Source organism: Mustela putorius, unplaced genomic scaffold (assembly GCF_011764305.1).
Source record: "Mustela putorius furo isolate JIRA1106 unplaced genomic scaffold, ASM1176430v1.1 tig00003845_pilon_pilon_pilon, whole genome shotgun sequence".
In the NCBI taxonomy this organism is placed as follows: domain Eukaryota; kingdom Metazoa; phylum Chordata; class Mammalia; order Carnivora; family Mustelidae; genus Mustela; species Mustela putorius.
In genome coordinates, this window is record NW_025421998.1 from 60268314 (window position 1) to 60291833 (window position 23520).

General features: G+C 39.4%; 1 long non-coding RNA gene across 2 annotated transcripts; it reads right to left on the reverse strand.

Annotated features, from left to right (window-relative positions):
* Window positions 1-978: 978 nt before the first annotated feature.
* On the reverse strand, window positions 979-23484 carry LOC101679696. Of its 2 annotated transcripts, XR_006601363.1 has the most exons (5): window positions 20191-23484; window positions 19373-19702; window positions 13721-13816; window positions 4029-4165; window positions 979-1128 (listed from the first exon to the last, which is right to left on the reverse strand). It is a non-coding gene; the product is annotated as an uncharacterized LOC101679696 (long non-coding RNA). The 2 variants fall into 2 exon arrangements; XR_006601364.1 differs by lacking the exons at window positions 13721-13816; window positions 19373-19702; window positions 20191-23484 and adding an exon at window positions 11483-11542.
* Between the last annotated feature and the right edge of the window lie 36 nt (window positions 23485-23520).

The window sequence follows — 23520 nt, forward strand, 5'->3', positions numbered from 1 at the left end:
AATCCTGAGACAGGTTGTGCTATATGGTTCAACTTGTTCTCAGTTGGAGCAGAAACACCCATCAGCCAAACCTTTGACCTCAACAGAATTAGCTCATTTGATCATAGCTGTCAATGGATTGCTGCTTGAAGTTGTGTGCAAGGACAGAGCATGAGCAGGGAGCTGATGATGTGCTCTTCTTTTGGCAATCAGTCTATCGTGTAGGAGGGCTCATGAACTCAAATGCAGTCTCTCAGGAGCAACCGTTGATAGGGAGAGAGTCTGACGTTATATCACGCGCCTGTCTGCATGTGCACCTGCCTCCCTGACTCAGCAGCCTTCTTTGGCCCTTGCCTCTCAGGGAGATGATGAGCCTGGTTAAATTCACTGAAGCCAATCTGATTTGCATCCTTCCTTTCTACTCTTCATCCAGCCATCAAACTTCCTGTTCCTGAACTCATTAATTGGGATACTCATCCAAATACTTATTTTCAGGCTTTTCAAGCTAGAAAATGCTGTCTTGCTTTCCCAAACCATGGCTACTTCTCTGGTTAGTTATAAGAATTACAGGACTCCTTCATTAGGCAATGACTTCCCCAGGAGAAATGTACTACTCAGACACATCTACATCACCTCGTCACCTCGTAGTTAAGAAACAGTCGCAACTGCTGCCAAGCAGGACCAGATGCTGAGGATAGTTAGCATTTATATAGCACTATATCACTGAGGAAGTGCTTTCGTATCCATAAATTCATGGGATCCATACAAAAATGGTGTGTGGCAGATGGGTTAGAGTATTATTCTTATACCCAGACCCCTTTGATATGTGACTTTGCAGTGCCTCCCATCAGGATATGGAGTCCATCTCCTAACCTTTGCCTTTGGCCTCATCTCTAGTGTCTTACTCTGGCAGCAGAATACAGTAGAAGTGATATTCCACCAACTACAAGTGTACTGGTCTGCTCAGGCTGTCATAACAAAATACTGTCAGCTGGGTGGCTCAAACAACAGAAATTTATTTTCTCACACTTCTGGAGATAACTGAAGTCCAAGGTCAAGGTGCCATCAGGTCGGTTTCTGATATGATCTCACTTCCTGGCTTGCAGATAGGTACCTTCACACTGTGTCCCATATGTCCTCTCTGTGGTCCTGTGAAGAGAGGAAGACCTCTGGTGTCTTTGTTTCTTCTTGGAAGGAGCACAGTCCAATCAGATTAAGACCTTCCTTCATGACCTTATTTATTTTTTTTAAAGATTTTTTATATTTATTTATCAGAGAGAGAGAGAGAACAGTAGGCAGAGGGAGAAGAAGACTCCCCAGTGAGCAGGTAGTCTGACAGAGGACTCAATCCCAGGACCCCAGGATCATAACCTGAGCCAAAAGCAAATGCTTAGCCAACTGAGTAACCAGGCTTCCTTTAATGACCTCATTTAACCTTTATTGCTTCATTATAGTTCCTATCTCCAAATGTAGCTGCACTGGGGATTTAGGGACTCGACATATGAATTTAGGGGAACACAATTCAGTCCAAAAGTAGGCCTCAAGGGGCCTCATGAGCTTGACTCTTTCTTGGGATCTGCCACCTACTTGAAACAAGTCTGGCATAGCTAATTGAAGGAGACACACAACATGAACCAGAAATAAGCTATCTTCTGAGGCCACCTGAGACCAACACAACCACTGGCAACCTGGTCACTGACTGCAAATGCAGGAGGTAGCTAGAATATACCAGAACCACCCAGCTGATCCCAGTCCAAAGTGGTGACCTGTAGAACTGTGCACAAATTAGTTGTCAGTGTTGTAAGCTACTAAATTTGGGCCTGTTTCATAAGGCAGCAAAAGCTTACTGATTTGGCAGGTATCACATTTGTCCCCAGTTTTTTTAAGAGAACTGGAATCGCAAAGAAAGTTATCATGTGAGGTTTTATGGGTAGTAAGTTGTAGAGAGTAGAGAATAGTCTTCTGAATTCAAATACTTTGTTTTTTCTACTCCAGGAAAGAGGGACTCAGTCTGGAAACACAGATCTATTGATGTGGGCTTTTCCTAACAAATTGATTTTTCATGGGCTGAACTTTGGAGTGAATAAGTATGTACATGAATGTATGTGTACTGTGTGTGCATGGGTGTGTATGTGTGTGTGCATATAGAGACACCTGTATTTCCTCCAAAGGGTACAAGTTGAACATTTATCAGGTTTTTGTTGTTTTGTTTTGTCTTATCCCAAGGGAATATCTTTATGGGCTGTGATGAATCCAGGCCCTGCATATTTATGTCAGCCTGCCCAGAACCACCGCTGGGTAGATGGGGGCATGTGCTTCCATCTTCTCCTTTGCCATGGACCTCACAGGGTTTTGTAACACTTTCCATGAAATGCTGGAGACTACTGCAGAAACTGAGGTCAGGAAGAGAGCGGTGCTGCAGAGAAACACTCACTGGGATGGAAGCTGCTTGCTCTTTGAGAGGAATGATGGACAAGGGCCTTGAAGAGGGGACTTGACTTGTGGGAACTCCCCACCCAAAGAGGACTTCCTCAGGACTGAGCTCTGTCCCTTCATTGACAGCCATTTCCCCAGATTTCTAATAGCAAAATCTCTGGGTTATTTCTAATATTGTGCTTTTTATGACAATGCAACATAGGATAATTTGAACATACATCATTTCGTACCTGTATAAATTTTTCTGTGAAATAAAATCCTGGAAGTAGGCATGCTGGGTCAAAGAATATGCATTCCACAGTATGTTTATGGACAAGTTTTATAGATGTCATCCAACTGCAACTATAAAGGTGGTATCAATTTACACTTCACCAGCAAAGAATGAACTGACGCTTTCTCCATATCCTCGCCAAGAGAACATTATCTAACTTTTGGGTTTTACCTACGTAATAGGTAAAAAATGACATATATATCAAAGTAATTTCATTTGCATTTCTCTTATTATGAATAGGCTTAGTATCTTTTGGAATATTTAATTTGTATACTTTCATGTGAACTCTCTGTTCCTTTGTCCATTTTTTTCTATCATGGTATTGCTTTAATTGTTCTTTAATCACGAGATATGCTATTCCAGGATCTCTAACCAGTTTCCTTTTAATTACATTTTTACATGACATTATTGAATGATTGTATTCTCTAACAGTCTTCAGTTATGTTGGTTTTCTGTAGGAATTTTTTTTTTTAGGATTTATTGCAAATCTCCAATTAGACTATCAATTCCCTAAGTACAGGACCCATGAATTGCATTTACTTCTCATTTGTTCTACTCTAGCGTAAGGCTAAGTAATCATTCATCACCAGTAAGTGTTTGCCTTACTGAATGAGCAAGACCGGAAGAACTGAATGTTGTCTGGAGGGCGGGATGACCGGGATCTCAGCCATCGTGGGCTGAATGGTGGTCCCTGTGGAAGGTATGTCCTAACTGTCAGGATCTATGAATAACACCTTATTTGGAAAATGGGTCCTTGCAGATTCATAAGTTAAGAATCCTAAGAGGAGATCATCCTAGATTATCCAGGTGGGCCCTAAATCCAATAGTGTCCTTGAGACACAGAGGAGGAGCACATTGGGAAAGGAGGAGAGGGCCACAGGAAGAGGGAGGCAGAGATCAGATGCAGCCACAACCCAAGGAACACCTGGAGCCCCCAGAAGCCAGAAGGGGCAGGGAGGGTTCTCTCCTAGAGCCTCCAGAGGAAGTGCAGCCCTGCCAACAATTTGAGTTCAGCCTTTTGGCCTCCCCAACTATGGCAGAATAAATCTGTGCTGCTATGAGCCACCAACTTGTGATAATTTGTTATGGTAGCCACAGGAAATGGACCCTTCTCTCCTTTGGTCTGTTCTCTGCCACATTCGGGACGTGTGTGTTACTCAGCCAGCTGTGAGACAGGAAGAGAGAGGACTGAAGGACACAGAAAAGTCCAAGAGAGGAGGGAACATGTAGGGCTGGCCGTGGAGAGTGAGAAGAGAGAGGAAGAGAGGAAAGAGGAGGAGAAAAACTAAAGCAAAAGGGAAAAATGAGGTGAGGCTGAGTTGGCCTCTGCTCAGACACTCACCTTTCTCCTCATCCTTTCTCTAGTCTCTCCTTCCCTCTCTCAGCATCTCCCGGCTCCCTCAGGCATTCTGCCACACTAAGCAAGTTCGCGTTTGTGATGCTTAGATTTTCTGTCTCGTCTCATGTTCTGGTTGCAATCTGTGGGCACCAGTGAGAGGGTTAGAAGTTTGAGCAGAGGCACATGCTCCCCCAGAAAGTGCCCCCTCCACCAGCCCACAGTGACTATAGCGCTCCATGCTGTCATTCAGGGGTTCCTGAGACCAGGCATGGCCCTCCATGCCCCAGGGTTCAAGCAACTGCTCCAAATGCTTGTGTGGCACGCTGTCCTGCCCACCCTACCTTCCCCCTAACAGAAGTGAGTGAAACAAAGGGAGGAACCCAGAATTGCAAATTGTGCAGTTCCAGGTTTTCCAAAGGCGGGGTGGAGATTGTGATTATTTTTGCGGTTTACAGTCTGGATTGCCTGAGAGGTTTTAGTTGTCTCTGTGCTGCCTCTAGTGGTCACTGGAAGTAGTGTTCCCCTAAAAGACACTGTCCACAAATTCCTCACCCTGTTTTTAAAAATTTCTCTGGGTTTTTATTTAGGAATTTTATTTAGGATTTTTTTTACATAAAAAATTATTTAAAAGTATTTTCAGAATCAATTCCATTTTGTTTCTTTTCCCATTATTTTAAAAAATCATTTTTAAATTTACACAAGGTAAAAATCCCCCTCTTTTGCTGCACAGTTCTATACGTTTTAAGAAATTATAGCATGCTATAACAACCATCACAGTCAGGATACAGTTCCTTCACTCCAAAAAATTCCCCCCTGTGGAAACTTTGTAATCAAAAACTTCCCTACCCTTAAATCTTGTTTCTATCCTTACACTGTTGTTCCTTTCAGAATTTCATACAACACTTTTTGAGCCTTGCTTCTTTCACTCAGCATAATATATTTGATTGGCATAATGCATCCATGTTGTTGAAAGTATCAGTAGTTCTTTCCTTTTTATTCCTCAGTAGTGTTTCATTTAATGGATGTACAACTGTTTGTTTATTCATTTACCCAAAGTAAATATATTTAGGTTGTTTTGTGTCATTATGAATCACACTGCCACAATTATTTGAATATAGTTTTAAATTTGAATACTGAGCATAAGTTTTCATGTCTCTAAGGTAAATACATAAGAGTATAATTACTACATTATATGGTATGTGTATGTTTGACTTTACAAAGAATTAACAAGTTGTTTTCCAGAGTAGCTATACCATTTTCATTCCTATCAGTAATGTATGAGAGTTCTACAGCCTCACCAGGACTTGGAATCATTAGTTTCTTTTTTTTTAATTAAACATTTTAAGATTTGAGGACTTAGGAGACCTAAGAGGACTAGGAGACCTAAATTTCATCCTGTCCTAGGAGTTCAGCTAGATAGTTATCAAACCATTCTGAAACCTATAAACTCAACAGGAGATTGAAGAGAAGCAGAGCAGCAATTCTAGCAACAGAAAAGTGACCACTTTCTGGAAGGTAGGACGTGCGGAGAAGTGAATCCAAAGTGACGGGAATATAGACTACGGAGGGGAGGGGTCGGCTCCTGGCAAGCAGTAGAGCAGTGGAGCACCAAATCAGAACTTTAAGAAGTCAGCTCCACTGAGGGACATCGCTCCAGAGGTTGAGTAGGGGTGGAGTCCTTGCTGAGACAGTGTGGTCTCGGGTCCCTTGGGGTCACAGAAAGACCAGGAGTGTCTGAGGGTGGGAGAGCCCCCAGGTATCCGAGCAGGGAAGTCAGGGGCAGACATAAAGCTGAGGAGTGAGCTCTCAGCTTGAAGTTACCTTAAATCATGATCTGAGGCACAGTCGGACCACAGCTAGTTGAACAGGGACCCCACAAGTGGCAGATCTGGGGAGACCCACCTTCATATGCCAGAAGAGCAGAGCAGCAGGGATCTGCTGGGTTTGGAGACTCTAAATGGGGCCATACACCAGAGACAGAAATGCTCAGTCACAGGCTGGGTGAGCTTGGAGTGCAGCTTGAGAACAGGGAGATGGGAGGATTGACTGCTTTTCTCTGAGGGCGCACTGAACAGTGGGGCCCTGAGCTCTCAGCATCTCTGGGCAAAGACTGGGAGGCATCTATTTTTATTCCCGTCCTCCAGAGCTCTATGGAAAAGCGTTCAGGGAACAAAAGCTCCAGAGAGCGAACCTGAGCAGATTACTTAGCCCGACCCCTGGCAAAGGCAGTGCAGTTCCGTCTAGGGCAAAGATATTTGAGGATCAGTGCAACAAACCCCTCCCCCAGAAGATCAGCAAGAACATCCAGCCAAGACCAAGTTTACCGATCAATGAGAACAGCAAAAAACCAGTGCTAGGGGGACACAGCATACCAGAATGCATGGCTTTTTTTCCCCATAATTCTTTAGTCTTTCAAAGTTGATTTCTTAAAGTTTTTGTTATTTTTTTCTTTTTCTATTTTTTGTAATGTTCCCTCTTTCATATTTAACTATTTTACCTTATCAATACCTTTTTAAATATCTTTATTAGTTTTCATTTTTACAGTCATATTCTACCCCCACATTTTATTTAAACTTGTTTTTGATATACATATAAGTTTTTCTTTCTTTAAAGTTTTGGGATACATTTTCTTCTAACAGACCAAAAAATATGCTAAATCTAGTGTACAGCATTATTCTAGTCTCCAGCCTGATCACATTCTCTTCTTTTTTTTTTTCTCTTTTTCAATCAATTGCTTATCTTAATCAATTCCTTTTTTAAAATCTTTTTTAATTTTCATGGTTAGAGTCATCTTCCATCCCTCCATTGTGTTTACCCATGGGTAAACACTTCATATATATAAACACTTCATATATATCTATATTTATGAAGTGTATTTATTTCCATCACTCATATAGCTATATGATATATAGACATATAGCTATATGAGTATAGCTATATGATTGCGCTGGTGAGTAGGACAGAGCCACACACTTGATTGACTTTGGTGTGTTAGAAGAAATTAGCTCCCAAAATTTGAAATAAATTAAAAAAATATATATATATATTTATTTCCATCACTCATATAGCTATATGATATATAGACATATAGCTATATGAGTGATGGAAATAAATACATATATATATTTTTTTAATTTATTTCAAATTTTGGGAGCTAATTTCTTCTAACACACCAAAGTCAATCAAGTGTGTGGCTCTGTCCTACTCACCAGCGCAATCATATTTCTTTTTTCTTTCCTCTCCCTCCAGTTTTGGGTCTCTTCTGATTTGGTCAGTGTATATTTTTCTGGGGTCGTTGTTACCCTTTAGCATTTTGTTCTCTCATTCATCTATTCTTCACTGAACAAAATGACATGGCAGAAAAACTCACCTCAAAAAAAGAACAAGAGGCAGTACCAACTGCTGGGGTCTAATCATTACAAACATTAGTAAGATGTCAGATCTAGAGTTCAGAATGACAATTATAAAGATGATAGCTGGACTTGAGAAAAGCATAAAAGATACTAGAGAATCCCTTTCTGGAGAAATAAAAGAACGAAAATCTAACCAAGTTGAAATTTAAAAAGCTATTAACAAGGTCCAGTATAAAATGGAGACTCTTACTGCTAGGAAAAATGAAGCAGAAGAGAAAATTAATGATATAGAAGACCAAATGACAGAGAATAAAGAACTGAGCAAAAGAGAGATAATCAACTACTGGACCACAAGGGTATAATTTGAGAGATAAATGATACCATAAGATGAAACAATATTAGAATATTTGGGATCCCAGAAGCAGAAGAAAGAGAGAGGGAGCAGACGGTATATTGGAACAAATTATAGCAGAGAACTTCCCTAATTTGGGGAAGGGAACAAGCACCAAAATCCAGGAGGCACAGAGAATCCCCCTCAAAATCAATAAAAATAGGTCCACACCCCATCATCTACTAGTAAAATTTATAAGTCTCAGTGAGAAAGAGAAAATCCTGAAAGCAGCTCAGGACAAGAGGTCTGTAACACAATATGGTAGAAATATTAGACTGGCAGCAGACCTATCCACAGATACTTGGCAAGCCAGAAAGGACTGGGATGATATATTCAGAGCACTAAACGAGAAAAATATGCAGCCAAGAATACTATATACAGCTAGGCTATCATTGAAAATAGAAGGAGAGATTAAAAGCTTCCAAGACAATAAAAACTAAAAGAATTTGTAAACACCAAACCAGCCCTACAGGCTTAGAAGACCCCTAGAGGGGGTCTTCTAAACAAAGAGAGAGCCTAAAAGTAACATAGACCAGAAAGGAACAGAGAAAACATACAGTAACAGTCATGTTACAGGCAATACAATGGCACCGAATTCATATCTTTCAAAAATTACCCTGAATATAAATGGACTAAAAGCCCCAGTTAAGACACAGGGTAGCAAAATGGATTAAAAAAAAAAAAAGACCGGGAACCTGGGTGGCTCAGTGGGGTGGGTTAAGCCTCTGCCTTTGGCTCAGGTTATGATTTCAGGATCCTGGGATCGAGTCCCACATCAAGCTCTCTGCTCAGCGGGGAGTCTGCTTCCTCCTCTCTCTCTGCCTGCTTCTCTGCATACCTGTGATCTCTGTCTGTCAAATAAATAAATAAAATCTTAAAAAAAAAAAAAGACCCATCGATATACTATCTACAAGAAACTCATTTTAGACCCAAAGACACCTCCAGATTTAAAGTGAGGGTGTGAAAAACAATTTATCATGCTAATGGACATCGAAAGAAAGCTGAGGTGGTAATCCTTATATCAGATGAATTAGATTTTAAGCCAAAGATTATAATAAGAGATGAGGAAGGACACTATAACATACTTAAAGGGTCTGTCCAACAAGAAGATAAACACCAATTTTAAATGTCTATGCCCTTAACATGGGAGCAGCCAACTAGATAAACAAATTAATAACAAAATCAAAGAAACACATCGATAATAATACAATAATAGTAAGGGACTTCAACACCCCCTCAATGAAATGGACAGTTCATCTAAGCAAAAGACCAACAAGGAAATAAAGGGCTTAAATGACACACTGGACCAGACGGACATCACAGATATATTCAGAACATTCCATCCCAAAGCAACAGAATACATATTCTTTCCTACTGCACATGGAACATTCTCCAGAATAGATCACATTCTGGGTCAGAAATCAGGTCTCGGCTGGTACCAAAAGATTGGGATCATTCCCTGTGTATTTTGAGACCATAACACTTTGAAAGTAGAACTCAACCACAAGAGGAAAGTTGGAAAGAACTCAAATACATGGAAGCTAAGTATCATCCTATTAAAGAATGAATGGGTCAACCAGGAAATTAAAGAATTTTAAAAATTCATGGAAACAAATGAAAATGAAGATGCAAATGTTCAAAATCTTTGGCATACAGCAAAGGCACTCTTGAGAGGAAAGTATATAGCAATATAAGCCTTTCTCAAGAAACAAGAAAGGTCTCAAATACACAACCTAACCCTACCTCTGAAGGAACTGGAGAAAGAACAGTAAAGAAAGCTTAAACCCAGCAGGAGAAGAGAAATAATAACGATCAGAGCAGAAAGCAATGAAATAGAAAGCAAAAGAATAGTAGAAAAGATCAATGAAACTAGGAGCTGGTTCTTTGAAAGAATTAAGATTGATAAACCCCTGGCCAGACTTATTAAAAAGAAAAGAGAAAGGAGATAAAAATCATGAATGAAATCAATCAATCAATTAATTAATTAATCATGAATGAAAGAGGAAAAATCACAACCAACACCAAATTAAATTGTGAATGAAAGAGGAGAAATCACAACTAACACCAAAAAAATACAAACACTTACAAGTACATATTATGAGCAACTATATGCCAGCACATTTGACAATCTGGTAGAAATGGATGCATTCCTAGAGACATATAAACTACCAAAACTGAACCAGGAAGAAATAGAAAACTGAATAGACCCATAACCAGTAAGAAGATTGAAGCAGTCATCAAAAATCTCCCAACAAACAAGAGCCCAGGTCCAGATAGCTTCCCAGGGGTATTCTATCAAACATTTAAAGAAGAATTAATACCTATTCTCCTGAAACTCTTCCAAAAAAGAGAAATGGAAGGAAAACTTCCAAATGCATTTTATGAGGCCAGCATTATCTTGATCCCAAAACCAGACAAAGAGCCCACCAAAAAAGAATTACAGACCAGTATCCTTGATGAACATGGATGCAAAAATTCTCACAAAATACTAGCCAAGAGGATCCAACAGTACATTAAAAGGACTATTCACCATGACCAAGTGGGATTTATTCCTGGGCTGCAAGGTTGGTTCAACATCTGCCAATCAATGTGATACAATACATTAATAAAAGAAAGAACAAGAACCATATGATCCTCTCAACAGATGCTGAAAAAGCATTTGACAAAGTACAGCATCCTTTCTTAATCAAAACTCTTCACAGTGTACAGATAGAGAGCACATTCCTCAATATCATCAAAGCCATATATGAAAAACCCACAGCAAATATCATTCTCAATGGAGAAAAACTGAGAGCTTTTCCCCTAAGGTCAGGAACATGGCAGGGCTGTCCACTATCACCACTGCTATTCAATATAGTACTAGAAGTCCTAGCCTCAGCAATCAGACAACAAAAAGAAATAAAATGCATCCACATAAGCAAAGAAGAAGTCAAACTCTCACTCTTTGAAGATGATATGATACCATATGTGGAAAACCCAAAAATATTCCACTCCAAAACTGCTAGAACTCATACAGGAATTCAGTAAAATATCAGGATAGAAAATTGATGCACAGAAATCAGTTGCATTTCTATACATCAAAGGGAAGACAGAAGAAAGAGAGATTAAGTAGTCAATCCCATTTACAATTGTACCCAAAACCATAAGATACCAAGGAATAAACCTAACCAAAGAGGCAAAGAACCTATACTCAGAAAACTAAAGAGTATTCATGAAAGAAATTGAGGAAGACACAAAGAAATGGAAAAATATTCCATGATCATTGATTGGAAGAACAAATATTGTGAAAATGTCTATGCTACCTAGACCAATCTACAGGTTTAAAGCAATCTCTATCAAAATACCATCAACTTTTTTCAAAGAAATGGAACAAATAGTCCTAAAATTTATATGGAATCAGAAAAGACCCCGAATAATCAGAGGAATGTTGAAAAAGAAAACCAAAGCTGGTGGCTTCACAATTCCGGACTTCAAGCTCTACTACAAAGCTGTAATCATCAAGACAGTATGGTACTGGCACAAAAACAGATACATAGATCAATGGAACACAATAGAGAGCCCAGAAATAGATGCTCAACTCTATAGTCAACTAATCTTTGACTAATTTTTGTCCAATGGAAAAAAGTCTATTCAACAAACGGTGTTGGAAAAATTGGGCAGCAGAAGAATGAAACTGGACCATTTCCTTACACCACACACAAAAATAGACTTACATGGATGAAAGACCTCAGTGTCAGACAGGAATCCATCAAAATCCTGGAGGAGAACAGTGGCAGCAACCTCTTTGACCTCAGCCACAGAAACTTCTTCCTAGAAACATTGCCAAAGGCAAGGGAAGCAAGGGTAAAAATGAACTATTGGGACTTCAAGATCAAAAGCTTTTGCAGAGCAAAGGATACACTGAACAAAACCAAAGACAACTGACAGAATGGGAGAAGATATTGCAAATGACATATCAGATAAAGGGCTAGTATCCAAAATCTATAAAGAACTTATCAAACTCAACACCCAAAGAACAAATAATCCAATCAAGAAACGGGTAGAGGACATGGACAGACATTTCTGCAAAGAAGACATCCAAATTACCAATAGACACATGAAAAAGTGCTCAACCTCACTTGACATCAGGGAAATACAAATTGAAACCACAGTGAGATACCACCTCATACCAGTCAGAATGGCTAAAATTAATCAGTCAGGAAACAATAGGTGTTAGCAAGGATGTGGAGAAAGGGGAACCCTCCTACGCTGCTGGTGGGAATGCAAGGTGGTGCAGCCACTCTGGAAAACAATTTGGGCGTGTGCACCCAAATGTTTATGGCAGCAATGTCCACAATAGCCAAACTATGGAAAGAACCTAGATGCCTATCAACAGATGAGTGGATAAAGAAGATGTGATATATACATATACAATGGAATTCTATGAAGCCATCAAAAAAAATCCCAAAATCTTGCCATTTGCAATGACGTGGATGGAACTAGAGGGTATTGTGCTAAGTGAAATAAGTCAATTGGAGAAAGACAATTATCCTATGATCTCACTGATATGAGGAATTTGAGAAACAAGACAGAAGATCATAGGGGGAAGGGAGGGGGAAATGAAACAAGATAAAACCAGAGAAAGGGACAAACCATAAGAGACTCTTAATCTCAGGAAACAAACTGAGGATTGCTATAGGGGTGGAGGGTGCAAGGGATGGGGTGGCTGGGTGGTGGACATCGGGGAGGGTATGTGCTAGGGTAAGAAAAAATAATAATTAATTATAAAAAATAATAAGCATTTGAAAGAAATGAAAAATAAATAAAAACATTTAAAAGGTATGTAAGGGTATCTCATTGTGTTTTTTATTTGGGTTTCCCTAATGACTAGCAATGTTGAGCCTTTTTAATGTGCTTATTTACTCTCCATATGTCTTCTTTGGTGATGTGTCTGTTCAAATCATTTGCCTATCTATTCAGGGTTTGCTTTCTTATTATTGAAATTTGAAAGCAATTTATATATTGTGGCTATGATTTGTCAGATATATGATTTACAGATATTTTCTCCCAATCTGTAGCTTGTCTTAACAGTGTCTTTCACAGAACAAAAGTATAGTAAGTTTTAAAATCAGGCAGCATGAGCCTTCCAATCTTGTTTTTCTTTCACAAAATCATTTTGTCTATTTTAGTTTCTTTGAATTTTCATACAAAGTTTTACATGCAAAACTCTTCATATAAATAGTTATATGGTCAATAACTAAAAAGAGTCCTGCTGGGACTTTTTATTGTGGTTGTGATAAATCCATATATCAATTTGGGGAGAATTAACCTTTTAATATTTTGTCTTCCCGTAAACAAACACAAAATATCTCTTCTTTATTCCTTTCTGATTTCTTTCTTCAGTGTTTTATAGTCTTTAACACAGAGATTATACAAATATTTTATTATATTTCTACCTATTTCATTTTTTGTAGCCATTATAAGTGGTTTTTTTTTAAATTTTGACTTCCAATTGTTGCTAGAATATTAAAATATGATTGATTTTTAAAATATTGACCTTATAGCCTATGCCTTTTTTCAACTCATTTATTAGTTGTAGGAGTTATTTCTTTTAATATACATTCTTTGAGTTTACTATGTAGAAAACCATGTTGCCTGCAAGCAGTAATAATTTTCTTACTTCTTTTCCAGTATATGTAGGTTTTATTTCTTTTCCTTGCATTATTGCACTGATATATTACACTGACTAGGACTTCTACTATGCTGCTAAGTAGGACTGGTGAGAATCTTGTGTCAGTCTTGAACTAGTTCTGATCTTACAACAAAGGTGTTCAGTTTTCATTATGCATAATTTATAATGTATAATTATGCATAATTTAGCTTTAAATTCTTAGTAGATACCTTTTTATCCACCATAAATAACTTAAGAATTGACTTAAAATACGCTATTTTATATTTATACATATATTTACCATTTCCAATGCTTTTTATTATTTTTTTGTAGGCCTGGGTTTTCATCTGGCAGCTTTCCCTTTAGCCCCACTCTAATAAAAATTGTAAGTGGAGATCTAGAAAAAGGGAAAAAAGAGAAAGGAACAACTTTTATTTATTTGACAATATCCCCATTTCACAATTTAAGCTGCCCCAAAAGGCAGCTGGGGGTAGATTTTAATCTGAATGACCTAGCTGTATAGGAGGGCAAACATCTGATTACTAGACACCTGCTCTTCTTTTCCTCCTAGGAATTACCCTTCTCCCCTTTGAAGCCCCAGGCCCGAACCCATTCCTTAGCTCAGCGTGATGTATCAGCCTCAATTGCCTGGCTTGTTCTTGAGTCCCATGTCTTTGAGCTCTCATATATATATGTAATTAAATTTTTGTTTTTCTCCTGTTAATCTGTCTCATGTCAATTTATCAGATCAGCCACAAAACCTAGATGGAAAGAAGGGAAAAGTTTTTCTCCTCTACACCATCATTTTAGAAAAATATTTTCACTGGACATAGAATTCTAATGTCTAGTTATGGGTTGCTGGGGTTTGGGGTTTCTTGGTTTATTTTTTGAGTTTTTTCCTTTTAGCATTTTAAAGACACCATTTCATTATACCTTGCCTTACATTTTTTAAAAATTATTTTTTAAAATTATGGTAAATATGCATAACATTAACTTTACCATTTTAAACATTTTTACATGTACAGTTCAGTGGCATTAAGCACATTTACACTGTTGTGAGAGCATCACCACCAGCCCTCCTACTGAAGTTCTCTGCATAGCACTTATCATCATCTGATATTTTTGTTCATCTTTAGTTTATTATCTGTCTCTCCCACCAGAATGTGAGTGCACTAGGAATAGGACTTTGCCCTATTCACTGCTGTATCTCAAGTGTCTAGAACATGATCTGGTCCATAGTAAGTATTCAGCAAGTACACGTTGAATGAAGGAAAACATAGCAAGAAAACAAGCAAAAACACTACTCTCTTATATAATTTAAGGAAGGTGATTTATAATGACAGAATTTTGAAGTGTCTTTGAGTGTATGAAGGAATGTGAGATCATCTGGGTTATCAGTGTTTTTTTTCTCTGAGCACATCTAAAGGACACGACCCAAGACAAGACTGTGAACCTCAACTGTAAAGGATGCCCTTGCTAGGGAGAATATCAGAAGGGGGAGGGAGAAGAACCCAGTTTAGAGTTTGTGGTTTGAGAAATCCTTCCAGGTAATAAGCCTTTTCTAGGGAAACATGTTCATGCCTCTCTTTTCCTGACCTCCTTCCTCTCTTACTCACAAAACCCCTTTGAAAAATACGGACCTGATCTCAACTACTTCCTTTTAGAGACAGTGACCCCAAAAGATTAAAGATTTGCCCAAAGTCAAGCAGTTAATGGCAGAGCTGAATTAGAACACAGTATCCTGACACCATTCTATAGATTCAAATAAGGAGCAAAGAGAGCACAGATTGTCAAGGCCCACATCTCTGGAAGAGTTCTGTAGTGATTAATACAGGGAATCTGGAGCCAGATCATCCAGGGCTAAAATCCTATCTGTGCAATCCTAAACGACTTATTAACCTCCTTAAGTTTCATTTCCTCATATGTAAGTTCTGGATTCACTTGAATATCCAATGGCCAGCTAAAACTCTGCACATCAGAACTAAATGCTCTATTTTCCCTCACCCCAAAATCAGCTCGTCCTCCTCTGTTCCCAATTTTATTAAATGCCAGTCTTGCGCCCCCAGAAATCAATGGCTGATACTTGGCAATACCTTCCTTCCTCGACCTCCCTCACCCTAACACCGAGGCTGACCACATCTGCACCCTAAATGCCTTGTCAATCAAATCACATTTCATCCACTCCCACGTCCCTCCCCTGGTGTCAGGCTGTCATCACCTTTTCTCCTGCACGACTACAAGTTGACTAATTTCCTTTGTTGTCAATGGTCTTGCCCCCTCCCGTCATTTTTCCGCACAGTAACAGCATAATCCATCTAACATACTTGTCGGATCATGACACTATACTCTCTGATCCCACGTTTGTTTCCCGTCCTTAAGCATGGCTTTGACGAGCAGCCCAAACTTTCTTTCCAAGCTCACGTTTCATTATCTCCATGCTTGTGTTCTCAGTTTCTCCATATTGAAAAGTTCTCAGTCCTTTGAAAACATCTTGTGTATCCTACCCTTTGGACATTCTTCATGCTTCATGTTTTCTTCTGAGACTGTTCTTGACCTTTTTTTTTGTGGCTAACTCATACTTTTTGATATCAGTTCATCCAGAGAGTCTTGTGTGACCCCCAGCTTCTCCTTAGGCCCCCCACACAATCTGTGCTTCCACGACAGCCTGTCCTTCCCCATCACCACCTCATACCCTAACTGTTGATCTGTCTACACCTTCACCTCTGTAAGTCCATGGACCGTGCCTCATACGTGCACTGTTGTACCTCAGGAGCCCAGCAATGCCAAGCACATAAGGGCTGCTTGACAAATGTTAGCTATTCTCATCATCGTCCCTATCATGATTGAATAAACTCATGGTTTTCATAAAACGCTAAGCATGATGTACAGTTGACGGTCACAAATCATAGTTTTGACTACTTAATATTCTCCCTCATTTTTTTTCACCAAAATTTAACGTTTCTTAGCACATCTGTTATAATAGAACTCAAGGCAAAATACAATGACATCTCTTTGCTTTCTTATCATTAAATAACGAGTAAAAACATCCACATGTATACATGGCATTTTCTCCCCAAATTCACTGATATTCTTGAGGAAGAGCAAAAAACTTCCTGGGAGTTCTCTTGTACTTGTTGACTCAATCTAGTAAAGGTCAGAGATTAATTTATGTGTTTAAAAAATTCTTTCTGTGAACAAATCATTTAAACTTCAACCACACCCTAACTATCCCAAGAACAGAAACATTCTTAGTTGATAAACAGCTGGTAACAGGCATCCTTATCTTCCCTAATTCTCTTCTTTGAAATACACTGAATGGCAAAGGTCTTATAAGTATCGTTCCTCCTTCTATAAAGTTGGGAGAGGCAAGTTAATTATGATTGAGTTTTAAGATAATATAAGATCACACACACTAAGGGACTCCATTTAAAATAATGACTCTCTGAAGCAGGAAAAAAAATCAGCTAAACTGTTCAGCAAAATTGTTTCATTAGACTAATTCTAGAAATATACTGAAGACAAATAATTTTGTTTCTATGGGGGATAAAAACTTGAAAAGAACATTAAGTTTCCTTCTGGATAAATTTTAGAAGGAATTGTTGATTTGGGATTTATAGTGAATGTCATAGTGGGTTTTTATTTTCCTAATTAGCAAAATCAAATGAGAACAACACATCAAAAAGCCATTTCTAGGGTGCCTGGGTGGCTCAGTGGGTTAAAGCCTCTGCCTTTGGCTCAGGTCATGATCCCAGGGTCCTGGGATTGAGCCCTGCATTGGGCTCTCTGCTTGGCGGGGAGCCTGCTTCCTCCTCTCTCTCTCTGCCTAACTCTCCAACTCCTTGTGATCTCCGTCTGTCAAATAAATAAATAAAATCTTTTTTAAAAAGCCATTTCTAGGGGCGCCTGGGTGGCTCAGTGGTTTAAGCCTCTGCCTTCAGCTCAGGTCATGATCTCAGGGTCCTGGGATCGAGCCCCACATCGGGCTCTCTGCTCAGCGGGGACCCTGCTTCCCCTTCTCTCTCTGCCTGCCTCTCTGCCTACTTGTGATCTCTCTCTATCAAATAAATAAATAAAAATCTTTAAAAAAAAAAGCCATTTCTATACAAAACTCATTTAGTTTCTTTCACAAGAAAAAATAACATGCTGAATATTAATATTATATTTTTTATTAATTTGATTCCATGAAGTAAGATTAGATGGACATGTGCTCTTGTTCTCTCACAGCTGGCATTCTTAGCAATTAAAGTATTTCTATGGTAAAATCTGAACTTCTGTATTTCAATATTCCCAGGAAACATTACTTATCAAAGATGTATATTTGTAGATATGTCCCAATGTAATAAACTGTAAGTTAAGAAAATATACTAAGCAGATGGCTTACGAATAGAAATTATTGTTTATTGCCAAAATACTCTACAAAAAGATTTGCCAACAATATTCTTCAACTCAGAAATAAGTGTTTGTATCAGTGTTTCAAAGGGCTGAAAAATGAAGGGGAAAGACGGAAGATTTAAAATAAAATTGAAGGTAAATTTATAAACAAATAAAAATGGTTTGACTTTACAATGTAAACTAATGGAAAAATACAATTTACTTTGCCAGACACTGATTTATATAGGGGATAGTATAAAATCTAATAAAAGGAATGTGCAATTCTTTATTTAGCAGTTATCTATTTGGAAGATTTTGCCTCTCCAAAAAAGAAACAACTTTAGTCAGGGTAAAATATAAACAGACTAGCCAACATTAGCTAAATTAGTACATAGAAATGCCACCAATGTTAATTAAGCTAATCATTTATTTCTACCTTATCTCATTTCACAAAGAGTGTTGAAAAGCTTATAAAAATAACAAAAAATGATAAAGTAAATATTCAGATACCCAAAACAAAAGAAACGATAGCTTCATAGTAAGTTTACCTGTAAATATTTTAATAAATGTTTTAAACTTAAAATTTTAAACTTAATAAACATTTTCTAATCTATTTGATAATTGATTACCAAAAAGAAAAAGAAAAGCCTGCAATCTCCAGACAGAATTGCAGGGGTGAGCTGCTTGGGCAGAGGAGGGGTTGTGTTTACACTCCCTAAAATATCTCTAGAATAACTAAAAAATGTGAACCCAATTAACTCAGATTGCCACAGACAAATTCTCATATGGTAAAATATGCATAATTCTATACATTTGAATTAAATAGAAAAACACTTCTCTCATTGCTTAAAATGTTGGGCATATTTTAAAAGAATATAATTTGATAGGGTCTTGAATTATTAACCCCCTTAAAGCACAGAGTCCTCAAACTCTGGGCACCCATGTATCTTGGTTTAGCTTAAGAATGGGGACCATATCTTGTTTTCTACGTTCCTACAGCAGTGTAGGGCCTCAATAATATTAACTGAGTGCATGATTTAACAAATTAACAATACTTATGATCTCTGAGGATGACGAGGAGGACAACTAACATCTTTAGCCAACTGAGACTGAATGAGACAGTTATCAGATTGAATATGATGTGTTATGCTTGTTTGTGCATTTCTCAGGGTCTAAAGCACATAGAAATCTTTCTAAAGTCATGATGATCTGGAAAATCCCAACATTATAGTGAGGGGTCCAGATAGAAGCATTATTCACCTAAAAGGAAGATTTTACAATCTCCACTTTTGCAGATAAGGAGATCCAGGCCTAATCGAGTCACTTTCCTAATCAACATAGGTAATTAACATTATCAGTGGCAATGATACCCTGTTTCCCAGTCCAGGGTTCTTTCCACCACACTGGCGGCTTTTGTAATTTAATTAGAGAGATGATCAAATAAGAAACCAAGCACGTTGGTTTGTACCGTTTGTTTTTACTTGATTTCTTTTTTAAATTCAAGATGCATTGAAACTGGAAAACAGGGAGATGCTGGGAAGCTCCTGGAAGCCACTGGGGCAGGAAGGTAAATGAAACTGACCTTTACTCCCTCATGGCAGCAGGAGGGGAGTGGATCTGGAGGACTCAGGTTTGTCTTTGACAGGGTCTCAGTCAGTTGTTGTTGGTTAAGGATACTGTCGATGTTGACACAGCCAAAGAGATTTGGACAGAATATTATGTCCAAAAGTTCATTTATCAACTAGATAACAAACTCTTGGACAGATTTCTGGAGTAAAAACGTTGCACGGAATGCAGTCCGTATTCCAAGTAAGTGCTTTTGCAGTAACACTCGCAAACCGTTATAGCCCATGGGCGCTCCCTCTTCGCAGCAGCTAAGCAACATCATCATGCTGGCGCAATCGAATCATTGCTGATCAAAATAAGTGTTAGCAAAACAAAAGATCAATTATAGGACCAGTAAGCCCTAATGAAGAAAAATATACTTTATTGTATAGTAATAGTTGTCTCCAAGTATCATTTCTCACTAAACTACAGAGTTAAGTTTTTAGGGTCTCAGTGAATTCAGATAAGGCACTGTGCACACACACACACACACGCACACGCATGCACATACATACCATTACATAAGCATACAGTTGGTTCTTGGTAGTCATAGTAGTTATGGTCTATAAGGTCACCATGAACGCTGGACTGGCATATACTGACCCCTTCCTCCTTAGGGACATACAGGGGCAAGTTTCTAGGTGCCTCTGGGCATACTTTCTTGAACTGATCAGGGCATAACCTTGTTTTCCTGTGATTCTGTGTAAACACATTTTATTTACTATATATTCTTGCTTCATTAATATTGAACTCAGGACCAACATCACTATTAACTCACACCTGAATGAAGCTTACCTGACACATGGATTTTCTCTGGAGGGCACGTCATCATCCCACACACGCTCGGGCACACTAGACAGCACTTCAGATACTTGGAGGTCATTAGAAACAGCAAATTCATCAACAAAAAACACATAAGGAGGCACTAAATAGACCATGAAAAGGACACTGGTTGACCGGATGAGAGCTGAAATAAGGAGTCAGCATGTTGTCCTGTTCAGCTCAGCGGGGAAGAAAGTGCAACTGTATCAGGGACTCCAGTTTTTCACTGCTCTCTGCCTACCTATGAATGACTGCCAAAGTGCCCCAAAGATGGACTGGGGGCAGGGGGACAAATAAATCTGGGCAAACAGGTGGATTCACAAATACAGATTCTGTGAATAATGAGGACCGACTGGACACATAAACTACATGTGTGTCTGTATGTATTCACGTGGGCATTTCTCTGATGGTCAAGTAAGCTCAGTCCAGCTGGCAGTTGTGACTGTTTGCAACCACGAAGTTGTTTCCATAATGTAACCAGACCATGTGATTCCTACACAGCAGGCTGAATATGTAGGTAGCCCCGTGTTCGGGGTGGGAGGTACGGAGGGCAGCCCTAATTTTCCCATCCTTCTTATTTCGGCAGCATTAGAACTGGACCTTTTCTTGAGCCTTTCCACCACCGCCCTACTTCTCTTTGTTATGCTTGAATGAGATAATAGTAAGGTTCCTATTTTGTTGAAAACAGAAGGAAATTGGAAACTTGGAAACCTCCCCGATCTCTTGGGAGGAGGGAAGAGTGTGAGCCTACAGCTTCGCCCTTGCCCTTTGGTCAAGAGCAAGCAGGCCTCTTGTGTTACTTGGCACGAATCCATGTAGAGAGGAAGGGGTATATATTTTATATCTATTCATTGCCTGGCTCTCCTATTTTCTGTGTGATCAGCATCTGTAAGATGAAAATAGTAGTGTCCACATCGTGGTAGTGCCATGAGAAGTAGACATAATTTTGGTGAAAGACTTTGCATTTTGTTCTCATTATCATTAACAGCAACAGTAATCATTGTCATACTAAACATGGAGAATATAGCAAATTCAGCCCCAAAAGAGATGCAGAGGCAGTTTCACAAAATAAACATCTTGCCGGTCATGCTAGATTCCACTAATTTGAAGTACAGCACAGCTGGTATGCGTCCCTAGAGAACCTTGTCATTATAAGCTTGAGCCTGTGGCAGAACTACTTTCTCCAACAGGCTTGGGCACCAATCACTCCAGGCTGTCCCAGCTGTCCCCTGTCCCCAGAGCATGTGTAGTTGCCCCACCGTCTGCAGAGCTCTGGTGTTCAAGGTCCATGTAAATGATTCCACAAGAGAGGACTGGTCTTAGCTGAAGGCCAAGGGAAGGAGAGCTCAGTTCTACTGAGGCTTCTGTGCCCCTCCTGTCTGTGCTTCACTCTTCTTGGTTTTGCTGTACCTTCTGCCTCCCCATCCCAGCTAGTGATTCTTTTCTGCTACGACTATAGCCTAAAGAATAGTAGAAAATTTTGAGGCTAAGGCATTGTGATAGGAAAAGACAGTTACCTGAAAGAAGATAGAAATCAGAACAGAAATGTATATAATAGACCCATGTTAACACATATACGACATATCTAACATGATATGTGTGATAGAATATAAAGAGAGATCCAGACATTTGCTCTGAACAGTTATCAGAAAACAAAAGAGTAAAATTCCTAAAAGTCACATTTTCCTGCACAAAGATAGGAGAGATCCACAGAATCACCAGCTGCTTTCCATGAAAATGGGCTACCTAACACTTGACCAGAAAAGACCAGGGGGTGCCAATCTATCAATGAAACAGCAGTGAGTGTTGGCTCATCCTCTTGTTGAACCGGTCATCAGTCACAGAGCATCTGCAGGGTGCCAGCCACTGCGGGAGGCATGGCAGTCTTCGCTTCTGAGGAGCTCCTCATCCAGAGGCATCATTCAGAAGATTTTTTTAGAGACTGCTTATATCTCCCAACTCAGGGATTCTAGAATTCTGTATCTCTATGTTCAGGGCTGACAAGTAGCAGGTAAGCCCTCAGCTATTAAAATACTGAAACATTGTTGGTTACAAAAATACTAAAATGTTTCCATCCTGGTTGGTAAACAGCCACTGTGTCAGCAACTTTAATAAAGGACTTAATGAGAGGACACGTGGGCTCTAGAGGGGGAGTGGGAGAGCCTTACTGTTTTAAAGACTCTTTGCTGTTGATGCTCCTTACTTTAAGTAGTAACTGCAGAATTTTTCCTTGGAAGTAATTTTTCTTTTTTAATGGGAAAACGCTTTAGTAGACTTTAGGCTTACACTTCACCCAGGTAGGAGTGGTTTGGACAGAACAAGGCTAAAATTTCTCTATGGAAAAAAGCTACCTTCCTTGGACAGGGAGGCACATTTGTTGTGCTGTGGGTTCCTGGGGTTTCCTCCACTGGGTAAGAAGTAGCATGGGGGACCAAGGAGTGGGGACTCAGTGAGAGGCAAAGATGGGAGAAGAGGCGCTGGTTTGTAGGAAGCAGAGGCCAGGGATTTGCAAAAAGGCCCACATGGGCCGGAAGAGAGGCAGTATCTGTGATGGTCATATGCTGAGACCCCACTGCTTTCTGCCTTTTTCCTTTCCAGCATGCAAAGGCCCCATGCCAACCTCCGATCTTCAGTCAATTCTGTTAGGCCAGCTGCGTTGCTTCGCAATCCCTGGGGATTTAGGAGGGCACTGGTGAGAGAAGTCTTCAGCTCGCAGGTGATGACAAGGATGCCAGGGGTAAACAGTGGGGAATCAGGAGCCACTGAGCCAAACAAGAAGGGATGGGCGACAAGCAGAAGCTCCAGCAAAGAACGTCTAAGATGAGTGAGGGCTGAGGCACCATACTTGGATTTGAAAGGCTGGAAAATGTGTGGAAACGTGACATAATCCCCTTTTCTTGGTAACTATCAAATTGTAATAATCTTTAATAATTTATGTAGAAGGTAACCTGTTTTACATAACTTACCTAAAAATGAAATCTTCAGGAATATGTATTGGTCATGCACAAATACCAATAAACCATAACCCAAATCAGAAGACTCGCTTTTGTTTGTGTCAGCCAGTGGCCATCAAAGGACTCTTAGGGCCCCAGAGCAGCATGGACCCACTGGACTCTACGGGGACAGCCAGCTGCCTGTTTTCTCCTCACCTCGTGGTCTTACAGACTGTTCCATGCTGACTTAAGGAGCCCTTGTGTTAACACAGGGGCTGACTACCAGTGCCCTTGAGGCACAGAACAGGACAACTGTTAGAGGTCAGTTATAATCGCAAAACTACAACATTTTTGTTCATTCTGATTACAT